General features: G+C 42.2%; 1 protein-coding gene and 1 long non-coding RNA gene across 2 annotated transcripts in view; both read right to left on the reverse strand.

Annotated features, from left to right (window-relative positions):
- The window catches only part of LOC138753087 (uncharacterized), a 967,433-nt gene that overhangs the window by 307,620 nt on the left and 645,794 nt on the right, over positions 1 to 14,019 (reverse strand). The window lies entirely within an intron of this gene.
- On the reverse strand, positions 1,295 to 3,595 carry LOC138752603 (uncharacterized). Its single transcript, XR_011350759.1, has 2 exons — positions 3,342 to 3,595; positions 1,295 to 1,335 (listed from the first exon to the last, which is right to left on the reverse strand). It is a non-coding gene; the product is annotated as an uncharacterized lncRNA (long non-coding RNA).

The raw sequence follows: 14,019 nt of genomic DNA on the forward strand, positions 1-14,019 counted from the left end.
TCGACCAATCAGCTCCAATCTTTTAAACCTGCTCAACTCCAAACCAGCAGGAGGCAGGTTGTCATCAATAAGATGCCGCTTTTCTCATTAATATGCAGTATACAGCAGAAGTCCAAAAAATTCGGATGCCAGAAATGCAGACCACCTGAGAATCTGGACTTTTGGAAAATCTTCAAACTTTTAAAATTTAGCTGGCTTTCATGTGCGTGCGGCAACAAGACACCATGCTCAATACAGGTGATCGCATCACAAGGAAATTCATTTGTATACTGTATTTTTCTTATGCAATGTTCATTTTTAAACACAATTTCAAACATTACACTTTTTTGTAGTGAAAAAATGTTACATTTATATTTTTGTCAAGTCTTGACTCAATTTATCTTTATGACTGCTCGTATTTATAAATTAAGTTGGCTATATTTTCCAATGAATGTCAAAATGTTCCTGTTCATCTCTTCTTTTTTCCTCCTAAATATGAATTTTAAAAGTGCAGCCGGAGAATCCAGAAAGTCCAGACCAACCCAATCCCTACTCGATGACTCTGAGGTGGGGGAGGGTGGGGGAGAACTCTCTTTTGCTTCTCTTTCTCTGACTATAAGAGGCACTTCAGGCAATTTCTGGTGATGGCGAATCTGTCTGTCTAAAGCAAATTCTGTGTGATATTGCACTGTTTTTATTAGATGACAATAAAGGAATACTTGAATTTTGAAAAGTTACTGTACTCATTCCTTTCCTCTCCTGGGTGAAATGTATCAGAATATCAGATGATTTTCTCTGCATGAAATAAATATTTATGATTTTCAGTTGTACCCTGAAGTATTGTCACAGGGTAAGGAGATTTTGCTCAGAATTTATTAATGGGTATCAACCTAGAAATTATTCTAGAGCGCGTTGAAAGAATCAAAGGCTTGTTGATCCAAACCAAGCCTTTTATTAACTAGAAGACTGGAGCGTATCACATGTCGGTCGAGCAGTCCAGAACGATCTGGTCTAGCTAGGAGCAACCCTTTAAGACCTGCCAGTAGGCGTGGCTATGCTCTCAGCCAATCACAGTTATCCTACACTACAATCTGTACATATACACATTGGTGATAAAATATGTACTATCACAACAGGGTCAGGAGATTTTGCTCAGAATTTATTAATGGGTATCAACCTGGAAATTCTTCTACATTTATTTAAAATAACCCTGAGCATGGGACACAGCCTTTGCCATCTTACAAAATCTGACCCAAATCCTCTCAAATAGTGTAGAAGGCAGTGGGAATATTCAGGCACTCATCAAGTCATCTGCTTACCAGTTAAATTCTCCAAAAAGCATTAGTTGCTGTAAATCTGAAAGAAAAATTTGGGTGTGATCAGGTGAGACTGTAAGAGGTGGCTCTGTTGGAATGCCTGGTTAGCATGCACAACAAAGATTTTCACTGTATTTTGGTGCACATAACAATTAATTAAACTCAGAAACTGTTTCCTGCTTTATGTTTTGGTTTTGGATTTCTGACATCTGTGGAACATAGTTTTTTAAGGCATTGATGAGGGAAAATTTGGAGTATTGTATGCAGCTTTGGTCACCAAAATGCAGGAAAGCTATCAATAAAATTGAAAGAGTGCAGGGGGAATATTAGAGGGGATTTGTTCACACAGAGAGTGGTGAGAGTATGGAACGAGCTGCCAGCTGAAATGGTGAATGTGGGCTCAATTTTAACATTTACCAAAAAATTGGACAGCTGCGTAGATGGGAGGGGCATGGAGTGCAGGTCAGTGTGACTAGGCAGAATAATAATTCGGACCAGACTAGAAGGCTGAAAGATCTGTTTTCTGAGCTGTTAGGTTCTATGGTTTGCTCTTTGCACTTTAATTATCACTCTCTGCATTTGTGAGCGCCTTTGTAGATGTTGGTGATCACTTACATGGGGTTCAAGCTGCAGTAAGGTGGACCCACATGGATCTGCCTGGTCGAAGGTTGCAACTTGACCTGGAAATTGCTATTCAGTGACTTATACTCTGGTTGCAATGAGTTTTGATCTGTTGGTATGGAAAATGACAGTGGGATGCAATTGAATTTCCTGACAGATGGGTAGAAAAACTTCAAACAGTTAACCTGCTTTTGGATAATAGTGCCTTTGAATGGATAGTTGGACAGGCAATATGCCCCTCCAAAGACAGGTGAAGCAAAGAGCTTCTTGGAACAGACATACAGCTAAGGATAAGGGCAACTCAACCACAATCTTGCGTGAAACTCAGTTTGGTGCTTCGGGCAAACATTTTTTGAATGTTTCTTTTTAAGCAGAGGTGGACTTGCATGCCTTATGTATTTAATTTTAATTAAAAATAAACTGCACTGTGTAAAATAAACTTCCATAGATGGTATAATAAAACTAGGATATACATGTGCATATGTTATAACAACTAAAAAATTACAAATAGACTCATGGAAATCCAATGAAACTGGAAGATTTCAAGTGATTACATATGTAGCACAATCAATGCTGAATTCACAGTGGACACACAAATCTCCAAATCTGTTAAATATTTTCAAACCACTGCTTGGCTATTTCCTTGAACAAATACCTTATCATTTACATAATCTTGTATTTGTTTCTGATTTCCATTGGAAATGATGTTTGCACAGTCATTGTGCATTGTAACATTTAAAACTGGCAAGTGAAAATAGTTGCAAGTTATTATATGCATTCCAATAAAGCAGAAGAAACTATCAGCCTGCACCCGACAGGAGAAACAAATACGAGGGAGGTACAGCAAAAAGAATGGGGTGAAGCCCAGTGAAGCAAGAATATCTGCAGACACTGGGGTCAAGTGCTGGAGAAACTCAGCAGGTCATGTAGCATCCACGGGAAGTAAAGGGTAACGAACGTTGGTCGAAGCTTCCTGTGGATGCTGTGTGACCTGCCGAGTTTCTCCAGCATGTTTGTGCATTACAGAACGCCTGTCCATGGTGCTCATAGATTCAGCACAGTGTACAACAATGGGGGTAATGCTGCTAAATAGAAAATCCATGTTAACAATGTACAGTGACGGAAATGTATGGATATGACACAAAGAGTTTGCGAAGAGACTTTGAATGGTTTTCTTTTTGTAATTAAGTCATTGTGAATAACATCTATTTTTGGTTAAAAAAATTGTATTTGTCTCGGGAATTCCACTGGATTCAACAGAATGAATTTCAGGTGATGTTTAGTGCTGCCGATTGGGGGTAATTTCTTGGGAAAATATATTTTGTTTTTAAGTAATTCTAGTTTAAGAATGTCCACAGCCTCTTTTATAGGAACTGCTACCCAGACCTTTCCTTGAAGCTCTTATTGTGTGTTTAACCTACTCACCATTACATTGCTCGCACCCTCCAGTCTTTGACTAGCCACTATGAAGTGTTGGTTGAGTGACGCCTTAGTCATTGCACCTTGATTTTGTGAATCCTTGGGTAGTGTGGACTTACATCCACGGGAGGAAGCAGGTGTCATAGTTAAAGAAGAAAGTCTGCAGATGCTGGGGAATCAGGGTCTTGTCATGGGTTCTGACAGTCATTTTAAATTATGACGATACATCACTTTGGGCTCCTGCCTTCATGGAAATGTAGGAACCTAAAAAATCGCATCAAGAAAAAAGAATATTTTTTAAAGTGCTGGAAAGATTTTAAAAATTGGAAGACTTGCAAAATTTGTAAATGAATAGCTTGAAATTAAAAAGAATAATGTCTGAAGGTAAAATAGGGGGGAACATCTTTTGTCTATATTTGTTTTACTGATATTTGCTTGTTCTTACTTGCATCTTGTGTTGATGCTTGGCATGGCTGAAATCAACTGCAGGGAGTGTCCCATTATCCCCTTTCCCACTGGCACCCTGTCCCATGAATTAATTGGGAATTTATTGGGACAGGGTCCAGTGGAAAAGTAACAGAGTCCGAACGCCGGCGTCAAATGAAGCCATTTCACAACAGGGATTAACTGCCTCTAGCCCTACTCATATCCCTGGCGTTTGCTGACGCCAGTGTGCTAAGGGTGACCAGTGGCAATGGCACAAAGGGCTTCCTATCCCGGGACACTGCACGGCCAATTAACTGGGATGCCAGTAGAAAAGGGGCTTGTGAGGGACGATTCCTTCTCCGGTTGCTGTGCACTGAACAGTGGGAGCTGTGATAAATTGTCTGGGGTGGAAACTTCACATACAGAATATAGTCAATTTTGTAACAGCTGTGATGGCAGGGTTTCTGCTGGTGTGGACCTGCAGAGAGCAAGGAGCGGAGACACAATGCTGCCCCACAGGGTCCAACCGCCCAATCCAACTACTATTTGTTCCATTCAGGTTTTAAATGGTGCATTGAAGGAGCTGATGGTAGTTTATTTTAAAACCCAGGGTCTGGGCCTATATTTACCAGTGGCCACAATGAGTTGCAGAATCTGGGGAAGCAGAGGACTGGCAGAGTTCACCAGAAAATGGGGAGACCACCCCCCATTTCAGAAGGAGTATCTGAGGAGATGACCCACAGGATGACCCACAGGAAGGTAACCATGGCAGCAGACCAGCGAGGGGCTCTGAGGCTGAAAACACACAGGTGGTGACCTTTGGTGACTCAAGGTGAGGGACACTCTCTGGCTGCAAGCTGTTGTCGACTGCAGTTAAGGGATTCGCACCAGGCTTTGGACTGCTGGAGACCAGCTTGAGACTGGCTGAAAGGGGTAACAGGTATCAGAGCCAAAGTGCGAGAGAGTGCCGATGGTTTAGACTGTAAGCTCTGTGGGTGTGAAGGTGGTGCAATCACTGGAGGAGAACCGACTGACACTCAGTAACTCAGGGCGAGTCTCTTCTGCTTCTCTTTCTCTGACTGAAACAGTGGTTTCTGGCAATTTATGCCGAGGGCTAATTTGTCTGCCTTACAGCAGGTAAAAGCAATTTAGTGTAAGATGATACCATTTTTATTACATGGCAAGAAAATAATCTTCAATCTTGTTTCAATTTTGCTATCTTTCTCAGAGGTGAGGGGATAGGGGGAGGGGCACACAATTTGGTAGTAGTAGGAAATCCTACGTTCATTCATTCAAATGCCTGAATTGGTTCAATATGGACGAGAAATTGTGGGGAGGGGGAGTGGGAGGATAAATGAATACAATATACAAGCGTGCTGGAGAAACTCAGCAGGTCACACGACATCCACAGGAAGCAAAGAGTAACCAATGTTTAGGGCCTGAGCTCTTCGCCAGGTATATCTGATGTGCAGCGTCTGATATAAGGATCAGATATTGAAAAGCAAAAAGTTACAGATAAAAGATACAAGAAATGAAGATATGGGATTCTGAGCAGGTGGGGCAATATCTTTGTAGTCAGAAACATTTCAGGCTGATGACTTTAGACCAGCATTAACAGCTAAAGTTGTCTTTTCCCTTCCCAATATTGTAACCTTCCATCCACCACCTCATCAGAAGCAGATGACCCATTGGTTATTGAGGGGCATTGTCTTGGTGCGCGATCGCCTTTCATCACCTGCACTTGTCGACACCTTTCAAACAGGATTGTTGTCAGGCAAAGTGACTGCAGTAGGCTTTCAACCTGTGCATGACCACCATCGTGTTCAGGAATGCAAACTCAGGCCTTCTGGTACGGATGCCAAGTACAACACCACAGCCCTCTTCCCTACCTGCAAGTAAAACTTGTTCAAAATCTGCCAGCTCACTGCAGGCTTGGAACTGTCCATTTACAAAGCCTTGATAATGACTGCATTAAAGAACCATACCTTCAGTGGAGCAGGATCTGAAACTGGATTAAAGACTATGGAAAAAAAAGTTACATATTTATAGCTGTTGTTAAAATTAGCATGACCTTTTAATGTGGTTTGAAAGAAGCTCCCAAAAAAAGATCTGTTGCATTCTGGGAGATCTGATGTCTTCTGTAATGAGAAACAACATCCCTGACTTGCTAACTGATCCACACCCTACTGATAGAGACTTGGACTGTTTATTAATAATGAATGTGAATGTTCGCATGTGGAATGTTATCAGCCTGTGCACAATTCAGCCCTGATGGGGGTAGTTTGGTTCCTCATTAGCAGAACATATTTAATCCAGAAGTTTCTTATCAAATGTCACACCTGCATCTCTAAATGCCTTTTTCACATTCAATTGCAAGTATTTCTGAGATGAGGCTCCAAGGTGCTTTACGGAGATTAAGAACGAGAGGAGGCAAGCTTATTTTATCATTTAGCAAGTCTGGAAAGAATCCAAGGAGTTTTTTTTGTCTTGTTGTTGTAATTAAAAAGCCTTTTAGGCAGCAGTACATGCATTGAAATATGAATATTCAGTGGAGGAGTGCAAACTGGATCACTGCCCCTTTGGATCTGTATGTCCATCGAAAAGGACATGCTGATAGATCAAAAATAGAGCATGCATTTGTAACTATTACACAGAAGTGAATCCTGAGCTGCATGTAAAATGTAGATTTCAATCAGTGTAAAATTACATGAACAAAAAAAGCGGTTTCCAAATTATTGACTGCCATATTTAATCAATTTTTCAAGCAATATTTCAATGAGAAACTGTTAAAATATATTGAAAGGAGAGGAGACCTTAAAGGGGATTACTACTAACGTGCAGAGAAATCTGCTAACATGGTACATTTTCGCTTTCTTTTTGCAAAGTATTCTGCTTCCATCTAGAATAAGGTAGCTGTGAGTCCCAAGGCACTGTGCCACCAAGACTTGCTGGATCAGTGGGGTGAAAGGGAAACAAGTCAAGTCCCTCAGTCTTCATTAGATTGCAAGATGACAAATTATTTCGTTCTAATTGGATCATAAATTCACTGAGGCAATAAAAGGCAAAGTGGAACTAAAATGTGGGCGATGCTAAATATTTTTCTTTGCCTGGGATGATGTAGAAGAAATATCACAATGAGAACTGAATGCTGCAGGAAAGGCTAACTTGGCTGCAGCAGTGCAGATGGAACAGGGCTTGATTGGCAGCAGACGGAAGATTATGGATTTAGGAGAGTGTGAGGAGAGAGAGAAGGATCATAGGGAGAGATATACAGGATCTGAACAAAGATTTAAATGATGCAGCTTGCAATCAAAGGCTGGAAGCTCATCAAGACTCAGGGATGCCAACAATTGCAAAATTGAATATTGAGTGTTTTGCTATCATGCTAGAGAACCATAAATGGAAGACTGAGGGCACAAAGAATACCAGACACTTCAAAGTGGAGATCAAGAATGATATCTCTTTAATGTTAGTATCAAAGTATTCATACATTTCACAACCAGGATGAAATTAACAGTTTCTGTAGGCTTAATTGTGCCTTATTTCCCTCAACCATTTGGGGATCATTTGGTCTTTTGTGTGGCAGGATCAACAACATGTGGAAGAACGTCTGCAATATACACATTTAAAGCTGCCACAGAATCCATTAGAGGTCAAAGTCTGCAGATACCTACGTGGTCATTATTTAACAGACTCAAGCTCCAGGAGTTAATTTTCTGTCATTACTGGCAGCGTAGACACTCCTTCTGAGGCAGACCGTCGGAATCAAGGATGATCTGCTTTCACTGGTTTTGTGGGTCCTGAACAAAAGGGGTGATTGCAGACTCTTCTCAAGAGGGAACCAACAAGGTAGGTGCTTGTGGGGTGGTGAGCTCGTTTTGTCAATCAACATGCATTGATTCATGGAAGCACAGATCTCAATTCTAACCTGATCCCTCCTTCTCCGCTCTGAGCTGGTTAAGTACCTGCAATTCCCAGGTAAATGAGGATCTTGGAATTTATTTTTTCAGGAGGCTTTAATTTTTATTTCTGAAATTTATTATTTTCTTCTGTTCATTCGACGTGAAAACGCAGAATTGCGTAACCTTTTGGGAGCCTGATGTTGGGCCGTGTGAGCACAATGAACCGCCCAATGCAGAGCTATTTTCTGTTGGAGGTAGACCCTGCCCTTGAACATGTCAAATGCAAGGCCCTTGCTCTCATTTGCTTCAGTGCATGAACTGTTCAGCTACTGAAATTTCAGTGACCTTGTTAGTGGAATGCATGTACCAACAATTTCCCCCGGTAAGCCCTTTCTGTGAAGGATGCAACTTATCTGCTGAAACTCAGACCTATGAACCTGAAAAGTAGAGGCCACCTCCTTTCCAGCTTTTATTTGAAGACCTTTCTGCAGAAAATTATCGGTGACTATCATATTTCAAGACATCGTAAAATTGCTGCATTTGTAAAGATTCTCTCTTAACTAGGAACGCTTCATGATAAAGCATAAGGTTCAGGAAAATCAAAGCGTTTACTGTTAATTTTACCATTGCATTGAAGACATCTTGTGGTGTGAAGGAATTTAGACTACAATACTGGCCTTGGAGGCAGTCCAGAGGAGGTTCACCAGGTTAATCCCGGAGATGACCAGGAGGTTATACTCACTCGAATTCAGAAGAATGCGAGGAGATTTTATAGAAATATAAAAATTATGAGAGGCATACATAAGATAGAGACAGGAAAATTGTTTTCACTGGTAGGTGAGACCAGAACTAGGGGAAAGAGCCTCAAGATTTAGGGGAGTAGATTTAAGATGGAGATGAGGAAAAACTGCTTTTCCCAGAGAGTCATGAATCTGTGGAATTCTCTGCCCAGGGAAGCAGTTGAGGTGACTTCATTCAACATATTTAAGGTTCAGTTAGATAGATTTTTACATAAAAAAGGAATTAAGGGATATGGGAAAAAGGCAGGTTGGTGGAGTTGAGTCAATGATCAGATCAGCCATGATCTTATTGAATAATGGAGTAGTCTTGATGGGCCAGATGGCCGACTCCTGCTCCTATTTCTTATGTTCATATGAAATATGCTCCATTGTGTAAATGTAGCCCAATAAGGTGCAAAGGGAATTGGACCAGAAGCTGATATTTAAGAGGATGTTCTGATTTGAAGGAGCTATATTAGGGACAAGAACTCCATTCTTTGCATTGTATCAGAAAGGATTATACTCACCAAGATTTTCCAAGAGCTTCAATTTAATTTATTTATGACAGAGTAGGAGCTGATTCTAACTATTTACACCCAATTAACCTACAAACCCCTTACATTTTGAGGGTGGGAGTAAACTGGAGCACCCAGGCAAAACCCACTTGGTCACTGAAAGAATGTGCAAACTCCTTACAGACAGCATTGGGTTACTGGCACTGTAATAGCATCAAATTGAGCAAAGGCGCCGAGTATGGACTGACTAAAGGCACCCAATGTTGAAACATGTTAAAGATTCTGGGAAACACTACTGCACCCCACGACCATCACACCTTGTCTGATGTTGACAGGGTAGTTAAATTACTCAGATTATTGGGTTCAGTTCTGGTCACCTCATTGCAGGAAGGATGTGGTTGCTTTTGAGGAGGTGCAGGGAAAATTTACCAGCATGTTGCCTGGATTGGAGAACATGTCACATCAAACAAAGTTTATATAACTTGGGGTTTTCCCTTTGGAGTTATGAAGAATGAGAGGTGACAATGGAGGTATATAAAATTATGAGGGGTTGAGATAGAGTGGGACAACAATAGCCAATACCAGAAGACATCTGTTCAAGATGAGTGGAGAAAAATTTAGAGGAGCAGTAGGTTTTTCACACAGAGAGTAGTGGGTGTCTAGAATACATTGCTGAGGTGGTGGTAGACTGGTACACTAGGGACATTTGAATGATCCTTAGATGGGCACGTGGGTGTAAGAAAAAATAGAGGTTTATTGGGGTGAGATAGGGAAGGATTCGATAGTGGTGCAGTAGGTTTATGTAGGTCAGCACAACATTGTAGCTTGTACTGTTGTGGAATGTTCAACATTCTATTGAATGACACAAGATGGGTAACCAAGGAACAACTAAGGGTGCAATAATTCCCAGAATTAACAGATTTTCTGCAATGCGAACTTTTGTTTTCCTATTGTCAATGAGAGTAGACTTTAATTCAAACATGATGTTCCTGATGCCCATGTTTATTTGATAGGGCTGCCCATTCTGTGGAGTCTGAACCCATTAATGGCACAAAGTCATCATGTTCTGCAGAGCCAAATAAGCTAATAACTTGCAACTTAAGAACTCGTTTTCAAAAATGTAAATCCTTTTTGTTTATTCAGACATGCAAATTTTCTTCAGTTAACTGTGGCAATCCTTTTCAATGATCTGCTTGTCACTTTCAGGTCAATTTCATGAATTCCAAATGAACAACTCCATGATCTCTGCACACCTGATTTAGATATAGGCCTCTCGGTAAATATATTACTGCTGTAATATGCAAATTATGTTTAAAGCACAATTGTCAACAGTAGTATTTAGATTGCTGGCTTGAAACCCAAGATACAATGGGTTTGGATAAAATCCAAAATTTATCAAAACAAATCTGGGTATGTGGAACTTATTGGGAACATGTATGGGTTAAAATAAAGCTGATATAGTAGACTGGAGTAAATCTAAACTCAACAAAGAAATGATCGTGCTATTAAAACAAGCTCTGTCCTCAGTGTTTGCCTTGCCCATGTTAAAAATGGACAGGTATCCCGTTTCATTGTCTCCTGTCAGCCCCAAGATATACAGACGGATGTGCATTCTTGATTCATGATGCTGGCTGGCTTTCTGACTGCATGCTCCTAGCATATTCCAAGAGTATATTTACAGCTAAACCTCTATGTGGGTTGTATTGAGGCAACGTTGGCACTGCCAGGAAACCAACAGCTTTGTGTGTCAGAAAGGACTTGGCATGTAAATATTCATCCTGGTCTTCAATATTTCAGGGCAGCTCAGGAGTGGTTCAATATCCAGGTCTGAAATCTACCAGGTGACTGATCAATTGAAAATTTTTATTTTCACCAGTTTTAAGTCTTTGTATGAATGTGGAATATTATTTTCAGTTTTCTTCCTTGGATTTGTCCTCTTGAGGTAATTGAATTTTATTGCTATACAATCCCAGCATTTGCAGCTGAAATCATTTAATTATTTTTAATTTTTACCGCACGGTAATTTAGACATACCACATGGTAACAGGCCATTTCGGTCTAAGAGCCTGTGCTCCCAAATATACCATTTAACCTACAACCCCCATACATTTTGAACATGAGAGAAACATGGAGCAGCCAGAGGAAATGCTTGCAGACACAGGGAGATCATACAGATACCTCACAGAGAGTGCCGGATGAGAACTTGGGTCACTGGAACAGTAATAGCGTTACGCTGACCTCGATGCTAACTGTGCCACCTTTGGTTTCGAGGAAGATAATTATAAGGACCAACATCAACCACGTCCTCACCTGCAGGATGCAGCTGCGAACAGCAACTGTGGTTGGAAACCTAGCAGATGTTTCCCATACCAAATTAGGAGGAAAAGCCGAGACAATTGAGTCATTAATGTCTCAATGTATCAATGATCACTTGCAAATGAGGCCTGAGATGTCAGTCCTTGCTTGCAAGTTACAGCCTGTTGCATGTTATTGCGCTGGAAAATTTGCCAGCCCTGTGTTCTTCTGAGAGAGAGAACCATTCCTGGAAGTCGAACCCCAATGTGACTGGGTGAATTGGGATCGTGAATCCCAAATGGGATCATCACACAGCAAAAGCAATATCGCTGGCTCTCCACTCAGCTCTGGATCATCTCGAAAACAGCAATTCATACATACGGCTGCCTTTCATAGACTATAACTCAGCCTTCAACACCATTATTTTCTCAGTGCTGGTCAAGAAGCTCCAAATCCTGGGCCTTTGCACCCTACCCTGCAACTGGATCCTTGAGTTCCTAATTGAAAGACCATAGTCAGTACAAATTGGAAACAACGTCTCCTCCTCACTGACAATCAACACAGGCTCACCTAATGGATGTGTTTTTAGCCCACTATATACTCATGAGAGCTCATTGCTGTATCTGACCCGACCTTGTTGGTTTTCGTGCAGTTGGATAATCATGTTGAGGAACTTTGAGGGACATCCGATGCGCTCTAGTATTTGCCAAAGCCCTTTCCTGCTCACGGTGTCGAAGGCTTTGGTGAGGTCAACAAAGGTGATGTAGAGTCTTTTGTTTTGTTTTCTGCACTTTTCTTGGAGCTGTCTGAGGGCAAAGACCATGTCAGTTTGCGCGAAAGCCGCACTGTGATTCTGGGAGAATATTCTCGGCGACACTAGGTATTATTCTATTTAGTAGAATCCTAGCGAAGATTTTGCCTGCAATGGAGAGCAGCGTGATTCCCCTGTAGTTTGAGCAGTCTGATTTCTCGCCTTTGTTTTTGTACAGGGTGATGATGGTGGCATCACGAAGGTCCTGAGGCAGTTTTCCTTGGTCCCAACAAAGCTTGAAAAACTCATGCAGTTTGGCATGCAGAGTTTTGCCGCCAGCCTTCCAGACCTCTGGGGGGATTCCATCCATACCTGCTGCTTTGCCACTTTTCAGTTGTTCGATTGTCGGGTTCGAAGGTCGGGTCAGATACAGCAATGAGCTCTCTGAACCCTTCTCCATTAACAATGGCGTGAAGCAAGGCTGTGTTCTCGCACCAACCCTCTTTTCAATTTTCTTCAGCATGATGCTGAACCAAGCCATGAAAGACCCCAACAATGAAGACGCTGTTTACATCCGGTACCGCACAGATGGCAGTCTCTTCAATCTGAGGCGCCTGCAAGCTCACACCAAGACACAAGAGAAACTTGTCCGTGAACTACTCTTTGCAGACGATGCCGCTTTAGTTGCCCATTCAGAGCCAGCTCTTCAGCGCTTGACGTCCTGCTTTGCGGAAACTGCCAAAATGTTTGGCCTGGAAGTCAGCCTGAAGAAAACTGAGGTCCTCCATCAGCCAGCTCCCCACCATGACTACCAGCCCCCCCCACATCTCCATCAGGCACACAAAACTCAAAACGGTCAACCAGTTTACCTATCTCGGCTGCACCATTTCATCAGATGCAAGGATCGACAATGAGATAGACAACAGACTCGCCAAGGCAAATAGCGCCTTTGGAAGACTACACAAAAGAGTCTGAAAAAACAACCAACTGAAAAACCTCACAAAGATAAGCGTATACAGAGCCGTTGTCATACCCACAGTCCTGTTCGGCTCCGAATCATGGGTCCTCTACCGGCATCACCTACGACTCCTAGAACGCTTCCACCAGCGTTGTCTCCGGTCCATCCTCAACATCCATTGGAGCGCTTTCATCCCTAACGTCGAAGTACTCGAGATGGCAGAGGTCAACAGCATCGAGTCCACGCTGCTGAAGATCCAGCTGCGCTGGGTGGGTCACATCTCCAGAATGGAGGACCATCGCCTTCCCAAGATCGTGTTATATGGCGAGCTCTCCACTGGCCACCGTGACAGAGGTGCACCAAAGAATAGGTACAAGGACTGCCTAAAGAAATCTCTTGGTGCCTGCCACATTGACCACCGCCAGTGGGCTGATATCACCTCAAACCGTGCATCTTTGTGCCTCACAGTTTGGCGGGCAGCAACCTCCTTTGAAGAAGACCGCAGAGCCCACCTCACTGACAAAAGGCAAAGGAGGAAAAACCCAACACCCAACCCCAACTAACCAATTTTCCCCTGCAGCCGCTGCAACCGTGTCTGCCCGTCACGAATCGGACTTGTCAGCCACAAACGAGCCTGCAGCAGACGTGGACTTTTACCCCCTCCATAAATCTTCGTCCACGAAGCCAAGCCAAAGAAAGATATACTCATGACTGTGTGGCCAGGCACAATTCCAATGCTATCTACAAATTTGCCGATAACATCATGGTTGTCGGTGCGATCATAAACAGTAATGAGGAAGCATACAGGAGGGAGATGGATCAGCTCGTTGAATGGTGTCACACCAATAACATTGTGCTCAACATTAGCAAAACCAAGGAGATGATTGTGGACTTCAGGAGAGAATCAGGGGAACACGATCAAGTCCGCATTGAGGTCTGTTAGTGGAGAAGGTCAAGATCTTCAAATTCCTGGGTGTCAACATCTCCAAGGATCTGTCCTGGAGCCTCCACATCGATACAATCATTAAGAAGGCTCACCAGCAACCATTTTTGTGAAG

Source organism: Narcine bancroftii, chromosome 2 (assembly GCF_036971445.1).
Source record: "Narcine bancroftii isolate sNarBan1 chromosome 2, sNarBan1.hap1, whole genome shotgun sequence".
Classification (NCBI taxonomy): Eukaryota; Metazoa; Chordata; class Chondrichthyes; order Torpediniformes; family Narcinidae; genus Narcine; species Narcine bancroftii.